The 23,556-nt window shown below is 50.6% G+C and overlaps 1 protein-coding gene across 2 annotated transcripts in view; it reads right to left on the bottom strand.

The window, feature by feature from the left end:
• The window catches only part of Fat2 (FAT atypical cadherin 2), an 80,264-nt gene extending 57,091 nt beyond the window's left edge, over positions 1-23,173 (bottom strand). Inside the window, exon 1 of one of the 2 annotated variants that reach the window (XM_021634608.2) lies at positions 23,013-23,173. The gene's annotated coding sequence lies outside the window, so the exon portion shown is untranslated. Of the gene's footprint in view, positions 1-2,205; positions 2,256-23,012 lie in introns of those variants that run through there. The other variant, XM_060363688.1, reaches the window with a different exon arrangement.
• Between the last annotated feature and the right edge of the window lie 383 nt (positions 23,174-23,556).

Genomic DNA, 23,556 nt, shown 5'->3' with positions numbered 1-23,556 from the left:
AAATGCATGAAACTCCCCGTGTGGAGGTATAGCCTGTAATCCCAGCACATAGGAGATAGAAACAGAAGGATCAGAAGTTCAAGGTCATCCTCGTTTATGTATTGAGGCTGGGCTGAGCAACACGACACCTTATTTTAACAATAACAACAACAAAAGTGCAGGAACTCTGTCATAGCAATATTGTATAAATTAAAGGGAGAAATGGAGGTGAGTGATGCAACAGGGTTCAGTAGGGGGTACATTTTAACAAGCTTAGCCATTATTAATAATGGGAAGGCTGAGCTCAGGGCCTTGCACCTATAAGGAGGCAAAAGCAGGAGATGGATGAAGCAACCCAGTCATAGGCTGGGTTGCTTCTGTAGGACACCTAGCCCACCCCTACCCACTGCAGACAGAGCTTAACTCCAGGTAGGAAACTCCTGGACTCAACAAAACAGACCTCAAACTGGCTCTGCATTCGTGTGCTAAGGGCAAAGAGCCCCATTCTGGGGATGCAGCCCTCCCCAGCTCACATGGTCAGAGGAACTGGTTCTCCTTGAACTAACCTCCGGACTCCTCTGTCCTCGCCACTCACTTGCTGTGTCCCACAGAGCTGAGCCCGCACCAGAGAGAACCAGGCGTAGGAGCCGATTTGGGAGCCCCATGAGAGGGCTCGAGCCCAGTCTGTCCCTGAGAACCCCATTCCCAGGAACACCCTGGCTGTGGGCCATGTGCGGAGCATTCCTGGGTAAGACGGGACAGACTCGTTTTTCTGGTTATCTTGTTCTTCAAAGACACCGAAGAGTTAACCTTCCAGGGCAAGGGGGAAAGGCGGAGGGCGCCACCTCTACTCAGTCCTCAGCGAACAAGGCACAGGGTTCCCTGACAGCCTGCAGGAAATATTCCAAGTCGGGAGGCGGGAACGGAAAAGCCCACCTGACCCGGGCTCTGGAAGCCTGGGACAGAAGAGGGGCAGGATTTTGCCCACGCTGCGAGCCTCACCACCACAGCCTGGAGCTTAAAAACTTAAAGTCTGAGGTACCTGGAGTTCAAGCACCTCAGCAAAAGGATGCGGGAAAGAAGCAGACACCCACACCTGGGGGGGGGGCCCATAATCAGTGTTTCTCAACCTTCACCCCCTCCCCACCCTGTTCTTACCTTAGTCCGTCCTGCAGCTGAGGCAGAAATCATACAGGAACCTACCCCTACTCCCCTCAACCAGGAGGGGACCCTGAATCACTCAGGTCCCAGCTCTCACAGGATTGTGCGGTCTCCGAAGCTGAACTCCCGGGAGGAAAGAGCCCTTAACCCCAGTAAAGGAGCCTCAGCTCAGGGATCCAGGTGCTCGCAGCCCGCCCTGGCTGCTCTGCTTGCCCCGCTGTGCAGGGCGCTTCCTGTTCCCCTGGGTCAGCACCAGCAATGGGCAGGTCCCAACAAGAGCAGGCTGAGCCGGCATAGGCGCCAAGCCGACCCCGTTAAGATGTACTGTAGGGATGAGGTGGTCACAGGGTCTCCCTGGGGGATGAGAGGCGGAGAGATACACCCTGGGGTGGTAGCACGAGGCATGTGCCCACATGCAAAGTATAGGACCCACAGACAGCCACAGTGGGCAGGCAGCCTATGAAGGGAGGGCACTGTGCCTACACGTGGCTGTTTCCTGGGACCTGGTCCCAACAGATGAGCATGCTCTCGGGGCGCAGAGGCACCCAGGCCTCCCTGTCTCACCCTCCAAGCCTCCCACACCCAGGAGCACAACATGAGCTTTCTTGTAAAAAATACACAGAGCCCTTCATATCTTCCTATTGTTTACCAGCTAAATTCTTTCTAAGTTTCCCATAATTCTTAGATTACGATCTTATCACCTTAGGATAGCGCAAAAGGTCCCGAACCACCTGATGGTGCTGTCTCACCGTTCCCTGAGCTCCTGATGTCCTGGAGCTGCCTTTTCTCTCTGCAAACACATTGAATGGGGAGCTACCCCCAAGACCTTGGATTCTGTGGCTTCTCTAACGTAAGCCTCTCACATGATCTGCTCCTTCTTGATATCTGCTTTTCATCTCCTGTTGCCTCCTGACTCCTCCCCCCACCCCAGTACCACGTATGCCACTTCAGGGTCTGTCTCGTTCCTGCCCGGTTGGATACCAGGTTCCACGAAGACATGAGGTTTGTGTTGTTTATTCATGGTGGGAGCCTCAGTGCGCACAGGGATCAGTCCTGGATACTCACCCCGCTCAATTGATACCGGCTGAAAATAATGGCAGATTCTGGACCTAAGTAGAGTCCTGAGAGAAGAAAATTTGAATGAACCTTTGGAGCTGGTCCGTTCCTTTCAGAGTGGGGAAAACATGGGGCTGGAGAGATGGCTCAGAAGTTAAAAGCACTGGACAAAATTCCAGGGGGCCAGAGTTTGGTTCCCAGCACTCACATCTGGCAGCTCATAGTCACTTGTAACTCTGATTATGGGTGACCCAACACCCTCTCCTGGCCTCCAGCGGCACCCGAACTCATGAACACATACCCACATATAGACATGCATGCATACACATGATTAAAAATAAGATAAAAAAATTTTTATGGAAGGGGAAGAAAATAAAATCCCAGAGGAAGAAAGTGATTTGCCCAAAGTCACAGAGTGAGGATGACAGCCAGGGACTTTCCTCCAACTGGACCACGAGAAAGTGACGCTGTTTCCTTAGGGCCCTCGTCTAAGCGCCGTCCCTCAGCCAACGGTTTTGCTGAGCCTGCTGCTTGACCTCTGGGAACCTTGTTCTTCTTGTCTGGAAGATGGTCTGGTAAGAGCCTCTTACCCACTGGGTTTTATGACAGTGAAGAAAAACTGAACATGAACACACATGTTATCTGCGTACAACCTGGTGAGTGTCATTTATTCTTAGTTCTCAACGAATCAGAGCCGGGGACGGGTGAGGCCACTGACATCCCTGGAGAGAGTCCAGCCTGTGCCCCGGCGGAACAGGAAGCAGGTCTGCACTCCATCACTGCAGGAACTCAGCTTGCTGGCCCTACTCCATGCTCTTCTGGGAAGCTGCTAGCAGGTACTTGTCTGGGGTGGGGCTTGGCGCTCCCTAACTTCCCCAGGCCCAGACAGACAGAAAGGGGACACAGGCAGCGGGACTGACTATCACGTACAGACATCAAGTCACACACATCTGTTCATGAATAAAACCCCGTGAGGATCTATATATGAATCCGCCTGCCTCTGTGTGATTCCCAGCTCCACTTCACAGAAGGGGCGCCAAGCCGTGTGGCCTCAGGCCTGCCTTCGCTGATCATCAGTTTTCCAAATTGATGAGAATGAAGTGAGTGAGAGCACAGGTGTGAGCCCTTTTGTTGTTGTGGTTATCTGTCTGTCTGTCTTTTTAAATAATTTGTTTTTATTTCATGTGCATTGGCGTTTTGCCTACATGTATATCTGTGTGAGGATGTCAGGCCCCCTGGAACTGGAGTTACAGACAGTGGTAAAGCTGCCGTATGGGTGCTGGGAATCAAACCCGGTCTTCTGGAAGAGCAGCCTGTGCTCTTAACCACCGAGCCACCTCTCCTGGCTCCCATCTCCACCTGGTTTCTGATATCACCTGGTGCCAGCATGCCTCAGGGACTGGCTCATGCTATTAACAGTGGGTCTGTGGATCAGAAGAGTTTCAGCTATCGTGTTCTGCCCTTCCCCAACTGGTCCTGCATCTGCCCCTCCGCAGCACAATGCCATGGGATTCGCTTGCTTGTTTGTTTCATTTTTTAAAACTTTCTGTCTTTCTGTTACATTTATTTATTCATTTATTCATTTATTTATAGAGAGAAGGGGAGGGAAGGGAAGGGAAGGGAAGGGAAGGGAAGGGAAGGGAAGGGAAGGGAGGGGAGGGGAGGGGAGGGGAGGGGAGGGAGGGGAGGGAGGGGAGGGAGGGGAGGGAGGGGAGGGGAGGGAGGGGAGGAAGGGGAGGGGAGGGGAGGGGAGGGGAAGGGAAGGGAAGGGAAGGGAGGAGGCTACAGGCACATGTGGACCTTAGAGGCCAATTTACTGGAGTTTGTTCTTTACTATCATTTGAATCCTAGCGAACAAACTAAGGTTATCAAGCTTGGCAGCAAGTACCTTTATGTGCTGAGTCATCTTACCTGCCCCTGGCTTGTTTGTATGAGACAAGGTCTCATGTAGCCCAGGCTGGCTCCAGACTTACTTATATAGCCAAGGGTGGCCTTGAACTTTTGATCCTCCTGTCTCTACCTCCCAGATTCTGGGATCATGGGAGTGCACCATCACACCTGGTGTATGCAGTGTTGGGGACTTAGGACTCTGCATGCTAGGCAGCATCCTGCCAACTGAGCTGCATCCCCAACTTTGCTATCATAGGATTCTAAGAGACCATGCTTCTGGTCTGTGATTAAGTTCCCAAGTCCTCAGGACACTGATTCTGGTGTTCAAGAACTTCGTGGCACTAAACTTGGTACCACTAATCCAGAGTGTCCCAGAAGATGGCACCATCCCTGTCCCTGGGGACAGGGGTCAGTCTGATTGCACTTGTGGAGGGCATTCTACTCCAGGAAACTGCAGTTTCCCTCTGGCCCATTCAGGCCTGGCTCTTTGACCTAGACACACAGAGGCCTCTCTATCAGACATTAAATGAGCCACCAGAGGCCTCAAGAGATGTGCCTGGCCATGGACCCATTTGTACACCCATTCATGCTGCATATAACTTGGGTCGGATCCCTGAGAAGGTCCCCCAGCTTCTGAGGTCAACCACTGTGTGGCCTCAGCCACATACTTCAGCAACACAGTACAGACCTCTTCCTAAGTGTTGTGTGTATTGGGGGCAGTGGGGTGGGAATGGCTCAGTGGTTCCAGAGCTGTCTCTTCCTTTAAAGGCAGAACTTTCTTTTCCCAGCAGAACTGGGCTGGACACGTGATGTTGAAACAACCTGAAGATGACTGTGTTGTCGGAAGCAGGGCTGGTGTCTGTGCCCTACCTCCAGCCTTGCCTCTCACCCCATAGGTAACTCAGGGCTGAGCAGCTTGCTGGAGAACCCCTAAAAGTCCTTTCCACTCTGGCAAGCTGGCTCCGCTCGCCCAGCAACCTGGGTCCTGTCAGAAGAAGTCTGGGGCCATCTGGTCGAGTGTGCTGTGATCTTCACACCTGTCACGGCACATGCAGCAGCCCATGTGTGGCATGCCACTTGAAACTCTGGGAGTCTATGACTCTGACTAATGTCTGTTCTATGAGGAGATCCATGAATCAAAGCCAGATCAAGCCTCAACTGAAGGGACACCAGGAAATGCTCCTGTCTTTCCCAGAAATACCCCAGCACGGAGCAGAGGGACATCTGCTCTTTGGCTAACACCTCCCTTTTTTAAACTTTAATTTTTAAGTTTTCATACATGTTTATGTTATATGTTGAGCATATGGCTTCCACCTCCCCTTTTCTTAGCCCTCTCCTTTGTCCTCTTGGACCTCTAGACATCTTTATTCCTACTTCTATTTTATATAAACATACATGATTTCATATGACTACATTAAAATCTAAAAACCACAAATGAGAGAAAACCCATGATATTTGATTTTTTGGAATGAATCTAATTTTTAATATGATTATCTTCATCTTTATCAGTTTTCCTACAAATGATAGAACTTTGTGCTTGTTTATGGCTTTTAAAAAAATCCTTCTGTATACATGCATTATCCTTATCCACTCTCTGTCAATGGATACCTGAGTCTGTTTCTTAGTGATTGTCAATATTGCTGCAGTGCGCGTGTATCTGTGACATGACTCCATCCTCTGGGTAAATCACAGGAGTAGTTTAACTGGGTCGTGTGGAGAAGAAAACTGGACACCCACAGAAGTATGAAACCAGATTCCTGACCATCTCTCTCCATGAAAATTGTCTCTAAATAAATCAAAGATCTTAGCATAAGACCTGAAACTCTGAAACCCTTATTAGGGAGGGAGGAAACAAATGTGCTGTGAGATAGGAAAAAGCAGAGACTTTCTGAGTGGCCTTCCAAGGGCCAGCACCTCCCTTTCCTTGGCACATGGCTGGTGTTAATGAGCAGCTTCTCAAATCTCCTAAAGAAACACAGTTCAGTGAGTAAAGCCACCGAGCTTGACAGCATAAGTCTGATCCTTGGGACCTGTGTGGTGGAAGGAGAAAACTGGTGCCTGACCTCCACATGCCTGCTGTGGTATACAAACACACACACACAAATATGAAGAAATGAAAGGAGGGAGGGAAGAAAGGTAGGAAGACACTTGTCTTTTACTCTAGCTCTCAGGGAAGGGAAACAGGCTTGCATGGCTGTCCAAAGACACCCTTCCCCTAGTTGCAACAGGAGCTGACCCCTGAACAGACTCCCCGTTTCTGGAACCTGGTGTGTCTGTGTACCCAAGCTGCAAGAGCGCTGGCTGATAGCTCAGGTGCTGTTTAAACTTGGAGAGGCTTTCAAGAAAGGACAAGTCCCTGGATTTACTTGTGAATCCCTTGGCACACGTCCTTCCGCACCAACGGAGTCTATCTTCCCTTTCCCCAAACCTAGGGCAACGGCAGTAAACTGGGTGCTGCCAGTGTTCTTAGATCTTCCTCCTGGTGCCTTTTTTGCTCCAGGCATTCTGTGCTAGGGATGGTTCTGAGGGCATTCATGAGGGAATCTTAAATGTATTCTGTTTGTTATAGCAGGTGAAGGGGGTAGGGGTGATAGAGCAGATGGGCAGGGAATACGCCTTCAAAACAGACTTGAAACTCATAGTTGTCAGCCAAGAAGTCTAATTTCTCCCTCCCTCCTTCCCTCCCTCCTTTCCTTCCTTTCTTTCTTTTCATGATAATAGAGTCACCAAGGGTATTTGAGAAGATGCAGGACTATGTTCTGGGGAAACTAATCTTACATCAGATCAAGACCCTCATAGCTCTGCTTGTTGGGTGGGAGCTCTCGCTAAAAGGAAGTCTCATCCACACAACCCAGAGGAGCACTCAATCCATATGTCAGTTTGTAGGCAACCACTACTGGGCGTTCACATAAGAAAACTAAAGAACCTTGATGCACGTGTGCAGAAGACAGTCAGTGGCTTGAACCACACAGACGGGTCACATGACCTTGAGAAAGCCACCTGACCTGTCCTGGGCCTTAGTTTACATGTAAGCTGGTGATGATAAGAGCTCTTCTGACCTACTTCCCAGGGCTGCAGGAGAACAGATGAAATGACAAGAGGACACACGGAGAGATGGAGCAGGTGACACCCTTCAGGACCAGCAGTGTACTGAGATTGCAGCCAGCCAGCCCAGAGGCTCTCTCAGGAGAGGATCTGCAAGCATCAGACCCACCCATCCCTGAGGCCGGAAGGAAGAACAACCACTTGGAAGGAAGGCGGCAGAGCGGGTAGCTTGCTTGCCTAGATTGTAAGAAGCCCTGGGTTCCACCCCCAGGACCGCATACAAACCTGCCCGGCTCCACAGTGTGGCACGGGAAAGAGCAGAATTGGGATGGGGGCCACTCAGGGTCTACTTTTCCACCATAAATCGAGGGCTCTCCCAGGACCCAGAAAGATGTCTGAGCTTCTTTACCATTTGAAGGGAAAAAAAAAATCAACTTTTAGATTGAAGACAATGAAGACATGAGTCTCATGTAATCCGGAGCTTCACATATCCTAGGCAAGCACTCTGCCATCTAAGCCACATTCCCAGCGCCAAAGACAGTATTTTCACAGACAAGAAAATGCCCACCCTCGTACCAACGCTATGCTAAACTGTAACTGTTAGTTTGTACCTGGGTGGTTATTTTAAATGTTTTCCCAGGAGAAGGCCCAAAGGCTTTACACCTGGATTCTCACGGGTTGGAATGCAGCAGGAAGCATGTGTAGGATGCTAAGAGCTCGCAGGCACGTGGGTTTGGAAGAAGAAAAGAGATAAATGGGAGATGTTGGGTTTTTTTTTTTTTGGGGGGGGGTGTCTCCTTTGCCAGATTCATTGAATGGTTCATTCAGTGCTCACCAAGTAGAACCTTCTACCTGGAGTCCTAGAGCAAAGGACAAGAGAACTTCTGCCTGTGGAAGAGTACATTCTTGTGTGGGGGAAGATGTGTTCTTGTGGACATCATGCAGGGAGATGATAGTCACTGTGTCATCCCCTGAATGTGAGATACTGGGAAACCATGGAGAAGAAGTGTTATCCTGGAGAGTGAGTTTGGAAGGACAGGCAACCTAAGAACAGGATGCTGTCAGAGTGAGGAAGATAACTGTGTGGTTATCCTGAGGAAGAGAGTTCCTGGCCATAGACACAGTGATGCAAGGCCCCAAGGCAGGGGCAAGGGGGCAAGTGGGGCACTGGAGGGAGCAAGGAATAAGGATGTCTATGTGAGCAGAGAGGTGCTAAAACCCCACAGAGAACTGCAGAGAGGGGGATGCCGCTGTGGGGTTTGAGTGGGTTTGGTGGTTACACAGAGAAGAAGAAGCAGGGACGTGGAGGTGGACCAGTGCCTTGACACTGTGCGGGGATTGGGGAGATGGCTCCAGCATTAAAGTGCTTGCTATGTAATCATGAGGACTTGAGTTCCATCTCGAGGACCCACATAAAAAAGCTGGGCATAGCATTGCACACTGCAAATCCAAGCACTGAGAGGCAGAGTCAGGGGGATCTGCGACTCACTGGGCTGTCCTCATTAGTGAGCTCCTGGCCAATGGGAGACCATGTCCCTAATGATGGCGATTGTGTCCTGGGGAATGATGCCTGAGGTCATCCTCTAGCCTCCATATGAAAATGTGTGCACACATGGAGTACATTCACACACACACACACCACTGATTAAAATTAACAGTCTTTACTAGAGTAGCAGTAGCACATGCTTTTAATCCCAGCACTAGGGATGAAGAGGCAGGAGGATCTCTGAGTTTGAGGCCAACCTGCTCTACAGAGTGAGTTCCAGGACAGCCAGGACAGCACAGAAAAACCCTGCTTCAAAAAAGCAAAAATAGATAGGTAGGTAGAGAGATAGATAGATAGATAGATAGATAGATAGATAGATAGATAGATAAAATAAACAACCTTCAACCCATGAACAACCCACGAAACCAAATGGTGGGATCCAGTTCCATCTGTGGCCTGTGGCAGAGTATCCTGTTATCTGGTGGTTTTTATAATCTACCATTTTGTTGTTTTATCATGAGTTATTCACATAATAGCTCTAGGAAAGTTCTCCCCAAACCTGGATTCCAACTTCTCTTTCCATCACTGGAAGGTGTGTGGCCTTGAGCTCTTGTGTGGCACTAGCTGGCTGGCACTCGGTGGCAAATGCTTCTGATGGACACTTGCAGACACCCCTCCTCAAAGCCAGTTTGTGTGTGGAAGAGAAGCAAATTGTGCTCCCATGACTCTCTCCACCCTGAGCAGAGGGCAGAGCCCAGCTACAGCCATACTACCCTGAATCTCATCTGATAATGAAAGTCAAGCAGGGACAGGCCTGGTTAGGACCCATGTGGGAGAAAGGCAAGCCCAGGAGGACCACCAGCTTTCCCTGAAGCAGCTGGACGCCCTATGGCCCAGAAGCCTAAGTGAGACTACTGCCTTTGGAGGAAGAGCATCTGCGCGTGAGCTAAAACTCCCAGAGCCAAGCAGAAGAAACATGGCCCAGCTGGCCTGCAGAAATGGGGGAAGGAGTCTGGAAAGCCACCCACCTCCACCCACTGGCCACCAACCATCCTTCCCCTCAGGCCCCTCTGACCACCCCTGCCCCTCCAGGTCCCTGTGGAACCCCACTGAAAGTGATTTCTGAAGTCAGACCTAACAGAGCCTGGCCTGGAATGTGCTGACCAAGTCTCTAGGGACAGAGCCTTTTTCCTGGGGTCTGAGTTTGTATTCAGAGACTCATCTGTGACTTCAACTGTGCAGTATCTGGCCAAGAAATGAGTGGAGGTCCCAGGACACATTATCTATCTCATAATTCCCCAGCTGGCCAGGAACTCACTACATAGACTAGGCTGGCCTCGAACCCCCAGAGATCTGCCTGCCTCTCCCTCCTCAGTGCTGGGATTAACATCACTCATTGAGAGCTTTGTTAGGCCAAGCGTGGTGGCACACACAAAATTCAGTTAGGGGATCCATTGCACAGCACAGTAGAACCCCAGCCCTTGGGAGGTGAAAGACTTTAAGGTCATCTTCTACATAGTGGTAAGCTCAAAGCAAACCTGAGCTAGGTCAGTCAGACACTGTCTCAAAGCAAAACATAGAGAAGAGAGGAAGAAAAGATGAAAGAAAAAAAAGGAAGGGATGGAGAAAGGAAGGAAGGAAGGAAGGAAGGAAGGAAGGAAGGAAGGAAGGAAGGAAGGATAAAAAGTGAAAGAAGAGAGTAAAATACGGAGACCTGCGGGCCTGCTGAACAGACCTCTATGTATCTCCTCTGCTTCTTGCCTCTTTGACTCAGCAGACTCCTCTGCAACCATGTTGAGTCTCCAGACACAGAGACCTGAGGTTCCGACCTGGGTGGCCTTGGATAACTTAATCGCTAGGCCTGTCTTTCTTCATCTGTTCGAATGGCTGTCATCAAAAAGACTAAAGACAACAAGTGCTGGCGAGGGTGTGAAGGAAGAGAAGCCCGGTGCCTGTTGGTGGTGATGTAAACCGTCGTGATGGAAAACAGCGGGGAGGTTCCTCCAAAAAAAAAAAAAAAAGTACAAATAGAACCAACATATGGCCCAGCAATCCCACCTCCGGGCGAGTATCCAAAGGAAATGAAATCAGCCTGCCCACCCACGTTCACCGCAGCCTGTTTCTGATGCCCCATGGAAACAACACACGTGTCCATCATCTGATGCGTGGATAAAGACAATGTAGTCTGCGTAGACGATGGAATACTGCTCAGACTTAAAACGAAAAATAAAAAATAGCGCAGGGCTGGTAAGACGGCTCGCCAGGTAAAGGTGATTGTCACCAAGCCCGATGGATGATCTGCGTTCTATCTCCAGGACCCATGTGGTGGAAAGGAGAATGGGCCCACAAAGTTGTCGTCTGACTGCCACGTGCTTCCCGTGGCACGCGTGGGTACACAAAATAAATAAATAAATAGAAATGGAATCAACATGAAGAAAAAGAAACAGGCAGATAAGATAAAAGAAAATTTTATGCAGCTGTAGTGTCTTGACTCGATGGGTGCAGCCTTCCCGTGATGTCTGGAAGCCCCTGTCTCATGGCAAGTGTGACCTGAATAATGGCAACACCAGCTGACATGCCAGCATGGACACGGGGAATTTCACAAGGCACCAACCCTAGACGAAGAGCAGTAGGCAACGAGTGGCTGGCGAGAGAAAGAAGTAGTTTTCTCCAGGTTATCTTCTCCGAAAGATTATCCAGCCGCTGTGGTCAGCCTTAAGGGACTTAAGTATGTTACCATTAAACCCTTAATGTGCGTACCGGCAACACCAAACAGATGCAGTAGGTGTGTGTGTGTGTGTGTGTGTGTGTGTGTGTGTGTTATTAAAAAGAGATCATGAATCTGAGAGGACCAGAAGCAGTAAGAGAGGGAGAGGAAAGGTGGAAATGATATAAATACGGACCTTGTATGAAATTCTCAAAAAAAAAAAAAATCAAATTAAAAAAATAAGATTTTTAGCCGGGCGGAGGTGGCGCTGCATGCCTCTAACCCCAGCACTCGGGAGGCAGAGACAAGTCAATGTCTGAATTCAAGGCCAGCCTGATCTTTAGAGTGAGTTCCAGGACAGCCAAGGCTACATAGAGAAACTCTGTCTTGAAAAACCAAGAGAGAGAGAACGAGAGAGAGGGATTTTTAAGAAAGAAGGAAACCCCATTATCCCTACCAAGGTGGATGAAGCTGAAGGGCATCTGCACCAGGTGAAGTAAATCAGGCGTGGAAAGCCAGCGCTGCATCATCTCACTCACAGAGAAACTATAGAATGGTTGAACTAGCCACTCCAAGAGCTCCAGTGTGGGAGGCAAGAAATGTCCATCAAAAGACGCCACGTTGCAGTTAGCAGTGAGTTCAGGACAGCCACTGTGCAGCAGGTAACCCTTAATTAATGATGAACTACAGCTGGTCCTGGCGATGCACACCTGCAGTCCCAGCTACTGAGGAGGCAAGGCAGGAGGATCACAAGTTCCAGGCCTGCCTGGAGTCCGGGGAGAGAGAGTTCAAGGCCAGCCTGGGCAACGGAGTGAGACTCTATCCCAAAATAAAAAGTCAAAAGTGAGCTGACCTGTATCTCAGGGTCAGAGTGCTTGCTGAGGACACACAAGGTTTTAGGCTCACTTCCCAGGGCCCCCTCCCCAACACACAGACACACACACACAAATTATATACTTGAAAGTTGCTAGGAATACATTTTACATGTTCTCACTACAAAAACATGCCATGTGTTAAATAGCTTCATTTACTCTTATTAATTTTTTTTTTTCCAAAAAATAGGACTAAGGATGTATCTCAGTGCCAGAGGGCTTGTCTGGCATGCAGAAAGCCCTGATTTTGATCCCACGACCACAGAATTACTTTTTTTTTAAGTAGAAAACAACATGTGTGTGTGTGTGTGTGTGTGTATGTGTGTGATGTAGAAAATAGACACAGGATGGGAACTGGGGTGTTGTTTGGCAGGCAAAAACACTTGCCTTGCAAATGTGAGGGCCTGAGTTTGGATCCCCGACACCCACATAAATGAGGTGGAGAGTGACAGCAGCTACTGCCTCCATAGTCACATACTTAGATGGGCATGTGCACTCACACACATGTGAACACTCAGTGGCTAGTGTGTGCACACTTGTGTGTGTGTGTGTGTGTGTGTGTGTGTGTGAATGTGTATGTGTATGTAACTGCTCTGTAGCTTGGATAAACGACTCACGCTGACCACTGTGCCCATGAATGTAACCGTCTAAATTCTGTCTGTTGCTACTGTCAGTGGCTTCAAAGAGCATGCTAGGAGATTGGAAAGAGTGGCCCTCCTTGCCTGCTTCAGCATCTCTGCCACCCCAAGCCTCCGTCTTCTCGCCTACCTCCCCTGGGAGTGGGGGCCTCGAAGGACTTAGTGTGAAAAGCATTTGGCAAGATGCCAGGCAGGATGCTGAAGTAGCTGACAGGTTGAAGTCAGTCCTGTCACAGTACAAGTTCAAAAATTTGTGGAATGCAGGCATTCTCTGCATATCAATTCGCCATCAGTGTGCCCAAGAGCCCTTTGTGGGAGCAGTCCCAGAGACACGCACGGGGATACACACACACACACACACACACACACACACACACACACCTGCAGGTCTGTGACGCTCCTCTCTTTGCAGTGATTTGCTTCAAAGGTGAAGAAGCAGCCTGAGGCATATGAGGAAAAGAGAAGGAGGGAGGAAGAGGACAGGAAAAGAGGCAGAGAGGCGGGGTGGGAGAGACGGAAGGAGGGAAAGAGGGAGGGAAGGGGAGAAGAAGGAGAAGAGGAAGAGAAGGAAAGGAAGAGTAGCAGGAGAAAGGAGGGAGGGGAAGAGAATGGAAGGGGAGAAGAAGAGAGAGGAGGGGAGGTCAGGGAAGGGGAGAAGGAAATAATATTCTGGCCATTTACATGGTTTCTGGTGATGGCACTCCTGAACCTGTGTGTTCTCCATGGATGTGCAGGGTCCTCTCTGGTCCATTTCCATCATCTATAAGTGAGCTCATAAAGCCCAATCTCCCCCCTCCTGCCCGTATCCAGAGCTTCCTGCTCTGGGGCCATCAAATCCCCGACCCTCACCCACTTACCCAGACAAAGGAAGTAGATGCTGTGTCTTGTCTTTGCTCTTTGCCTACCACCCCTCCCCCTACCGGTGGTGTGGCCACTCCCTGCCAGGTTCTACCTCTAACTCTGGCACAGGAAGATGTGCTGAGTAGAGCCAAGGAAGTATACCCTGGTGGTCACATATAGACTTGAGTCCTGCCTTGGCCCATGTCGGTGACTTTCAGCCAATGAGGGGACCTGACTGAGCCTTCGTTGTTTTATAATCAACAAGGAAATAGCATCAGGCTGCTAGGAGACCAAAGCAGGATGAGATGTGGACAGCACAATGCCATGCCTGGGACCTTCATGAGGTCATTGTTATGACCCCAGTGGCATGGTCGTCATCAGAGGGATTGAGTGATGCCTGAGCAGAGTCTCTCATTCTGTATAGCCCAGCATCCATCTGAAATAGAATGAACTGGCCCCTATTCTCCGACCTCTCTGAACCAACCCTCCCCTAAGCCATCATTGGTGATGCACTGAGGACCAGCGGAGGGTGGAGACATGCCATCCTTGGAGGGAGATGGCATTAATCGAATATTTACTATGAGCTAGGACTGTGGTGAGCATGGAAGCACACTTCATCTCCAGCAGCCCTGAGTTTAGCCTTGTTCTGGAAAAGACGCTGCTGAGGGCCAGCAAGATGGCCTCAGCAGGCAAGGCTGCTTGCTGCCAAGCCTGACCACCTGAGTTTGCTCCCAAGAATCTGCACAGTGGAAGGAGAGAGGGAATTTCTGCAAGTGGTCCTCTGGCCTCCCCATGCATGCAGTGGTGCAGGTGCGCACACACAAACACAGAAAGGACATTGATGGGACTCACACAGGTGACCCACCTTTCCGATCCCACAGCCAAGCTGGGAGTAAAACTCACATGGCCTCTGTGTCTAACAGTTGCCTGGCCTGTCTCTTCATGCCCGCAGGTTGGAAAGAGCCACCAGGAAGGGAGAGGTTCTGTGGTCCCTCCCCCACAGCAGGGATCCTAAAACCATGGGATTGCTCACACCAGCAGATTCTCAGCCAAGGCTCCATGTCCCTTGAGCTCCCTTCTCTCCAGCCTGGCTCTGCCCAGCCTTCTGTCCATCTGTCCTGTCCCTCCCCTAAGCAGGGCAGCTTAGGACAGAGCCAGGCAGGCAGGCAGGTCACAGCAGGTAGAGAGAGCAGTCTTCTAGCAATGAGGAAAAACCGCACACAGAGCCAGTAGCCCTGGTGAGTGAGGCGTGACTTTGGAGCATCCTTTATTGATGCAAAGGTGCTGGACCCTGACTACACTCCTCCATCCAAGGACTCTGTACATCCTAGTTTCCCTTCTCTACCCTAAACGTATATTCTTTCCAGTCATCTGCAGACACAACAGATTTTCCGAGCAGCCTGTGCTCTGGCAAGCAGGCTGCTGTAGTAACCGGGGGTTAAAACAGAAATATCCCAGCCCCACCCCAGATCTATTGATTCAAGATCCTCAAGGGTGAGGCTCAGGAGTAGGAGTCTAACAAGTTTCCTGGGTGATTTCGATGTAACTGGCGCTGAGGGTCTACTGAAAAAGACACGTGGCTCTTTCTTTAGGGTCTTCCACATACAGTGCCTCGTTTGAGAAACCAGATCCCCTATAGGGCCTTGGTGAGGTGGGGCAGTGTGGAAAGGGTTTTTACAGAAAGACTGCCGTCTTCGAGGTTAAACAAGAGATTTGAGTGTTGGTGTGTTGGGGACCACAGCCTTGGCTCTGAGAAGCATGACTGCATGAGGGGCATGGGTTGGGGTTGCTCCAGTGGGGGACAGATCTTCTCCATGGTGATCTTCTGGATGCTCTTGGTGCGGGAAGGGGCATTGGGCCTTGGCAGAGCAGACACAGTGGATCTCTCAAAAGAGTGGCCGGGTGAGGGAAAGCAGCTAGCCTCATACCTCTGAACTTCAGCTGAATTGGAGCCCGTATCTGTTACATCCATCTGTGTTCAGGCCTGAGGGGTAATTGTTTACCTACCCTGAGGCAGGATTCTGAGCCTGTCCCTGCTGCATCCCAGGGGCAATTGGTTACCTCCCTCGGGCAGAGTCTGTCCACCCTCAGACAGTCCCAGCCCCACGATCCACGCTCTGCTTGCAGTAAATAGAACTGAATGAACCTGAAAACGGAAGCCCTCTGTGCATGAACACATGTGCAGGGCCCAGCAGAAATATGAACAAGCCTTCACCTGGGATTCCTCACAGGACCAGCCCAGCTCATCATCATCATCTCTGTCAAACAGCCCAAAGAACCAGTGCCGAATGCTTCAGTCAGTCGGGGTGTGGTTGTGTAATGGAGTGCTATGCAGCCAAGAAGGAGAACCGCTCTTCTAGGTAACAGTACAGACGGTCTTGTTCCTGGTGTGGAGCTATGTGTGTGTGTGTGTGTGTGTGTGTGTGTGTGTGTGTGTGTGTGTGTGGTGTGTGTGTACACCTTGTGTAACAACTAGTATATAAAGTTTAAAATAGGCATTGAAGGAATGAGTTAGAGTAAGATAAAGTTTTCCTCAAAGGTGTAGGGGCAGTTGGTGACTGAATGGCACGCAAAGGGGAAGGTTTCTGCGTTGAAGGTATGTTCAGTTTATCTTGGAGATGGTTACTTCGCCCTGAACTGAGTGTTTATGACTCATGCTCTTTTCTGGGTGAATATCATATTTCATTAGAAAGGTTTTCTCCTTCTTCTTTTTAAACCCTAGTAAGGGCTTCAGAGATGACTCTGAGAGGGAAGAACCCATGTAAATGATGACAGCGGTCTAACTGGGTATGGATCAAGTGGAGTTTTCTTCCTACCCCTCCCCAGGAACCAGGAAGGAGGTGGTTCTCAAAATCGAGCTGTATGGGAATGGTGCCAGGCCAGGCAGGGCTGTGGAAATTAGTGTTCCGCAGTGCCCTGCCCAGAGCCATGCAGCCCCCGAAAATCTACTCCCTCAGCCCCACCACAGTTTACTCCTATCCGCTTCGAGTTGGCAGCTTCTCTAAATGTCTGGTGAACTCAGCTCTGATCTAAGGGCCACAGAACAAGGTGGTCACAGCAAAGCAACTCCAGAGGTCAAGTTTAGTTTAGCAATAAAGTCATTGGTCCCCCACCATCATCAGCGCAGTGACTGGAGTGCGTAGCCTGGAAAAGGGAGGTGTTGCCGTCCTGAGGCGGCCAGCTGGATGTGGGTCATGTCTCTCTAGCATGGCAGAGAGACCTTAGCAGGGCTCCTGGGGCTGTGGCATCTGCTTCTGGCTCTGGTTGGCCTCTGTTCCCGTTTACTTTATAAAAAAGCCAGCAGCTACATTCGTGAGCTTCATGTGCTCTCTTTCTGAAAGTTTACACAGAGAACTTAAAAGATTACACTGGACACTGGCCAGGCTCTGTGCCAGGATTCGATGCAGGGGTCCAGCAGGGCCAGGCTACTGGTCTGAATCCAAGGCTCTGAGATCCTGGAGCTGAACAGTTCCCAAGACTTCAGGATCTCCTGTTCGACCACAGCTGGTGACTCTTATACCTGTAACATGCGAGTGTTACCTGTAACGTGGCAGTATGCGGCCCTCCACTGAGGTGAAAGTGGGTGTCCTGGACTACAGATGGACAGTGACAATCAGGAGAGGAGTGGCTGCAGAGGAGCTCCCACACAGAGAGACCGTCCGGACCTCTCTGCTTCCCCAGCTGATCTCTCAGGGGTCCAGAGCGATACAGTTCAGGAACCTCGGGTCCCTAATGTGTTGGGAGGAGGCTAAACACAGCAGCTCTGATCCCAGGCACGTGAATACATGCAAGCCAACACACTCTCCCAGGCTGACGTTAACCCACACCGGCGTGTACCATCCTGCTCAGCCTGGCCGTGGGCATGGGAGCCCAGGGGAGCCGCTGAAGCCGCTGTAGCAGCTCCCACCCAGCCTTGCCTGGGAATAGCCCTGCTGTGCTCTGGCCAGGCTGGTGGCCTTGCACAGGCCACTGTGACCTCAGGACCAAAGAGAACACTGAGAGTGGGGCAAGAAGCAGCTGCTGCCTTCTGCAAGCTCGAAGCTACAAGGTGCCCAAACTGAATTCTTCTGGACTGCAGATGGAAACAGGTTTAGAGACAGGTTTTGAGTTAACCTGTGAGTCATGATGGCCTATCGGGGCCTGGACTAGCCTATGGGGAGATGAGACACCTTAACCTTTATTCTGACGTCTGTTCCCTGACAGGTGTGCCTAGCAAGATGCTGGGACCTGAGCCTCATCATTGTCTCACAGTGCTTACAGAGGGCAAGTCACAGGTGGCCCTGTGGTAGAATGTCCTTCTGCTTTCAGGCCTGTGGGGATGGGACAGGCAGAGAGACGGCTCAGTGGGTACAGGCACTTGCCACCAAGCCTGACAACATAGGTTCAATCCCTAGAGGGAGAGAACTGACTCTTGAAAGTTATCCTTTCATTACTGCATGCGCCACGGCACTCCCTCGACCACACACATAATAAATAAATACATAAATAAATATGTAATGCAGAGATCTGTAGGGAGATCCAGATAGACTTGCTTAAAAAAAAAAAAAAAAAACCTGGGCCAAAAGCTTGGGAGAGGCACGGAAGGATGAGGGGCCTTAACAACGCTTACGTTTGCATATGTGAATGATCCCCCACTGTCTGGATTTTAAATGGCCATGCTCCAGGCATGGTGGCCCATACCTGTCATGCCAGGACTTAGGAGGCTGAAGTGGGAGGGTCAGGAGATGGAGGCCCATCCTGACTACACAGTGAGACTGTGTCTCAAAAACAATTAAAAAAAAACTATCTTAAAAAGCAAATTTGATGATACACGTTTATAATCTCAGCACTTACAAGACTAAGGCAAGGGGATTGCTACAAGTTTGGGGCCAGTCCAGGCTACATAGAGGGTTCCAGGAAGGCCTGAGCCATAGTGATAAACACTGTCTCAACATGTAAAAGTAAGCAAACAAACTGAGCCGCATTCCCTTGATGGCCCAGCTCACTTTACCTCCCAGAACAGCTGCCCAGTGCTACCCAGTGCTGGTGGGGAACAGCAGGAAGGGTCCTATACTTGAAGGCTTCCTGCTGTCTCTGCATATGCTGCTTTCTTCCTGTGAGGTGACTTCGCCTCTGCCTTTCCTTGTCAACCATGTGAAATCTGTAGCTACATTGTATGGTATACGTACAATGGTCCCTCTGATCTCTGCCAGCCAGATTGCCTATATTTTACTGCCTATCTTGAGATAGTAAACCATACGTGGGTGACCTGTCTCTATTAGCTATTGTTATTTAGCTTGATTTGAGTCAAGGACTCAGGTAGCCCAGGCTGGCCTCCCCAACCTTATGTAGTGAGTCTTAGACAACAGAAATTGTGTGGTGTACAGGAAGGAGCTGACCTTTCTAAGTCTGTCCCCACAGTGAAAACAAAGGAAGCAGGAAGAGCCAGGAAAAGACAATGAGGACTGTCAAGGACTGTGTATGATGGTCTAGCCTGGACACATGCAACTCTTAGGGCTTAGCAAGCCAGCAACCTCTCCTCCTCATTCACATCCTGTGACTACAAATGGCTGTTGGATGAAAACCGACCCAGAGCTTCATTCCAAACTGGCTATGTTAGTTTGGGTAAATGTTGAAAACCTGTGGTATTACCTACAATTCTTCCACAGGAAATTCTGAGAACCCTTGAAGACCCTTCTGATTGGACAGTTACAGATAACTGCCGGGTTAATGGCAAGAGCTATGGAACAGGGAAGGATTCTGTGTGTATGTGTGTGTGTGTGTTAGAGGTGTGTGAAAGGGTCCACCTGATAAGTTTCTGTCCCTTTGAGAGCAATGTATAATCTAGTGATCAACTTCATTGCCCATCCAGCATGCCTTAGGGAACGGGAGATCAATCCACCATTCCCCAAGAGTGGCCTGACTAGAAATAGCCCCTAACTGGCTGAGGCAGAGTGGGGAAGGGGAAAGCAAGAGTTGTGGGTCCAGCTCAGGCCTTCTCCACTTGTGGTGTGACCCTGGAGTAGTCACCAGCCTCCCAGGCTGAGTGCTGTCTGTGATGGTGTTAGCTCACAGCCCCTCCCACCTGCGACTGGAATGGAGGCCTCCGTCTCTTCTCTCCTGCGGTAACTGTTCACACGTCACATACAGAATGTGACTCTGCACAGAGAAACACAATCCTATGACTGAGTTTCTTCAGTTTCTTTCTTTTGTTCTTGTTTTGTTTTGTTTTTTTAGAGACAGGGTTTCTCTGTGTAGCCCTGGCTGTCCTGGACTCACTTGGTAGACCAGGTTGGTCTAGAGCTCACAGAGATCCACATGCCTCTGCCTCTGCCTCCCGAGTGCTGGGATTACAGACATACACCACCGCACCCAGCTCCATGACTGACTTTCTAGCAAGAGAGACAACCTCAAACATTGCAGACCTCATTGTGATCAGGATGGGAGCTAGTCAAGGTCCCCTGGGATGACACCACCCAGGTGGAGGAGAGAAGAGCCACCGTGGGCCCATCCTGGGACTTCACTGATCCCACACCAATTCTCTGAGAGAGGAAGGGTATTGGACTGGGTTGGTGGCTCAGCCCGTAAAGTGCTTGCCTTGCAAATACAAGGACATGAGTTCAATACTCAGAACCCAAATAAAAAAACTGAGCCTGGTACATGTGTGTAATCACAGCACTGAATGGATGGAAACCAGCACATCACTAGGGCTCACTGGCCAGGCAGCCTAGTGCCAGGTTAGTGGGAGACCCTGACTCAGAAAACAAGATGGAGAACATCCAAGGATATTCTCTGGCCCGTTCATGCATGTGCACCCTTGTGCACACACACACACACCCCAAACACCCAGGCGCACACAGAACTATGACCGTCCTTACTCTTTAAATAAAAAGACAGATCTTTAGGGAAGTTGATGCCCCAGTCACACAACTAATAACGCTCAGGGTTTAGGTTCACACCTTTCTCAGTAAAACCACCTTCCTCAAACAGCCACTGTAAATGGGATTATTAGCAACACGTACGGAGCAGCAGAATTCTGTGGTCTGCCCTAGCTCAGTTGGCTTTGGCGACCCAGGAATCATGAAGCTTCCAGAGGGAATGCCCACCAAGGGGTAGCAGAAGGTCCCCATCACCTGCATCCCCAGCACACAGTGATTTTCCCCTGAAGACCAACACCCGCTGCTGACCTCCTTTGGGGTCCCTTTCGGGCCAGTGGTAGCTTCTATGTCTCAGCCTACCACGAAAGCACCCTCTCCCCCACCAGGCCGAGGGGAGGTGAGTCACCAGGGCAGAAGATGATGGGACACAGCAGCCCCACTCCCAAGGACAGGTGTGGAGGAGCCAGGAGGTTCATGCCACGAAGAGCAAGCCTGGCTGCTAGGCAGTGTCTGGAGAATACGGGTGTTCTGTGTGTGGCTCCCCAGGTCCCTGAGAACAGATGCTGAGAATCGTAGATCCCAGTTCTTCAGCCTTCCCCATATATCACAGATGATGAAAGCAGGACACAGGGAGAGGAGGCTCATCGCTTTATTCCATCTGTTGGACAAGCCACCAGTGGGGATTCAGTATCTTCCTGGGAGAACTCTGGCAGGTTCTCTATGCAGAGCCTTCTGAGAACCCTCACACCTGCCTCTTACAGGGACATGGAACACGCAGCCAGCAGACTCTTCCTCCTGTCCTGTCTGTCAATGGAGCCATGGGGCTAATTCCATCCCCCCCAAAAAAAAAATCTTTATTTTTGGTAGAGGGCCTCATGTAGCCTAATCTAGCTTTGAGCCCACTATGTAGCCATAGATGACCTTGGACTTCTGATCTTCCTGTTCCTACCTCCCTAACGCTGGGGTGACAAGCCTGTATCACCATGGCCAGGTCATGCAGTGACAGGGCTAGAACCCAAGACCTTATGCGTGCTAGGTAAACACTGTGTCCACTGTGCTACCTTCCTAGCACCAGCTGAGAATGAATCAACAGAGTGGGCAAGACAGCAGTGGCTCAGGGTGCCCGCTGCTAAGCCTGATGACCTGGGTTCTATTCCTGGGATCTACATGATCGAAGGAGAGAATCAACTCCTGAAATTTGTCAACGTCTACAAGCATGCTGTGACATGCAAATGCCTGCACACTTCACACACACACACACACACACACACACACACACACACACACACACACTGTAAAACAATTTTTAAGTAAAAACGACTGAATCTTAATGGCTGCCAAAACCTCGGCTGCATTTGCAGAAATGTCTGCCCAGAGAGACATGACCCCCGGGGGCCACACAGCATAAGAATCACGGTCGCATGACAAACGGATTCCCTATTCACACTGCTGCACTGTCTGCTAGGAAGACTAAGGAGACGATACATTCATGCTCAGCACAGACCCCAGCACACAGGAAGAGCTCGGCACATGCCAGCTGCGGTGGCCATCACGGTTATCACAGGCATGTGAATCAGCTGGCCCTCAGCTCCCCACCTGACAGTGAGGCTGAAGGCTAGAGCGTTCGAAGTCCTGAGTCTCTCTCTCCACCTCCCTCCTCCTTCCTGATCCCAGACATCATCTCTGGATCTTGACTGGGGCAGAGGTGGCATTGGGAACTGCTGGCAAGCCTCAGCACAGCCTTACCGCTCCCCACGCACAGACCATCTTTCTCCCACAGAGAGCTGACCCGAGACCCCGTGGCTTTTTCGGCATTCCGCTTGGGTTCTCTGGCCTCAGCTCCTGCTCCCCCCAAGACACGAGAGCAGAGTTGATCTCTGCAGCTTCCGAGTCAGCTCTACCGCCGGGGCCTCTCAGACCACCCCTTTCCCAGCATTTAGTCACCACGTACGCCCCTATTACACATCCTGGAAAGCCAAGGGTCTGGGAGTGCACCCCTAAAGGGTGAGCCATGGGTGACCCTGTTGTCTGACCCTCTCTCAAGCCTTCCTTCCTCCTTACCATGTAGCTTTATCTGCCATGGGGTCTCTGTGCCCCTCAGACACATAAGAAGCTAGCCCCTCACCTCCGATCACTTTCTGAAATTACATAGGAAATCTTCCTACAACAGGAAGACTCATCCTTGACATCCAGGCAAAAGACACAAGTCCAGCCTTCCCTGCATGCAAATATGACTTTCCTCTTTCTCCTCAAGTTTAGAATCTTATCCTTTGAGGTGCAGGCTGGACACATCAGCGTCACCAGTACAACTAGGGAGACTGAGGCTGGAGACCCTGTCCACCCCTCCATGTCTGTCTTGCCGGCTCCTGGTTCCCTCACCACCTCCCAGGCGCTTGTGCCAGCTTGCTCGGATACCAGGCGTAAAAACAAATTCACTTTATAATCCCAGCCCCAACCTCCCAGTCCCTTCCTGGGTCTTACCTGTGTCCCTCAGGTGGGGAGGGTGCCTGTAAGGAGGGGGTGCTGGGCTGGGGCCTCCTGTCCCCAGGGCCTAGCTGAAGGCTCCAGAGGTACAGGGTACAGAGGAACGGAGCAGGAAGGCTTTCTCAGCACAGCCCCAGCCCAGAGGCTGCTGAGAAAGTTGGAGTAGGTGTGTCCAGGCCCAGGGAAGAGGAGGAGGGAAGGGAGGTGGGAGAAGTGAGGCGGATCATCCGCCTCCTGCCAGCTCTCTAGCTCACTGCTGGGAGGGAAAGCAAGGGAGCCAACTGGTTTGCCGCCCAGAACTCACAATGGGGTAAGGATGAAGTCAGGGAAGATGACGGCCCCTTGCCACTTCTCTTCTAGGTTCCATTGCTCGAGAAATGGAGTCCCTGGGCAGGTAGCGTTACCCAAAGTCACCCAGACTACTCTTGTGGAAAAGGTGCTTGGTTTGCAGGTCAGTGATTTATCTGCCCCCAAGGACAGATCTCCAAGCTACGACCCCCCACCCAACCTACCCACCGACACACACACACACACACACACA

Source organism: Meriones unguiculatus, chromosome 11 (assembly GCF_030254825.1).
Source record: "Meriones unguiculatus strain TT.TT164.6M chromosome 11, Bangor_MerUng_6.1, whole genome shotgun sequence".
Lineage (NCBI taxonomy): Eukaryota > Metazoa > Chordata > Mammalia > Rodentia > Muridae > Meriones > Meriones unguiculatus.
This window is presented reverse-complemented; position numbering and strand designations above follow the sequence as displayed.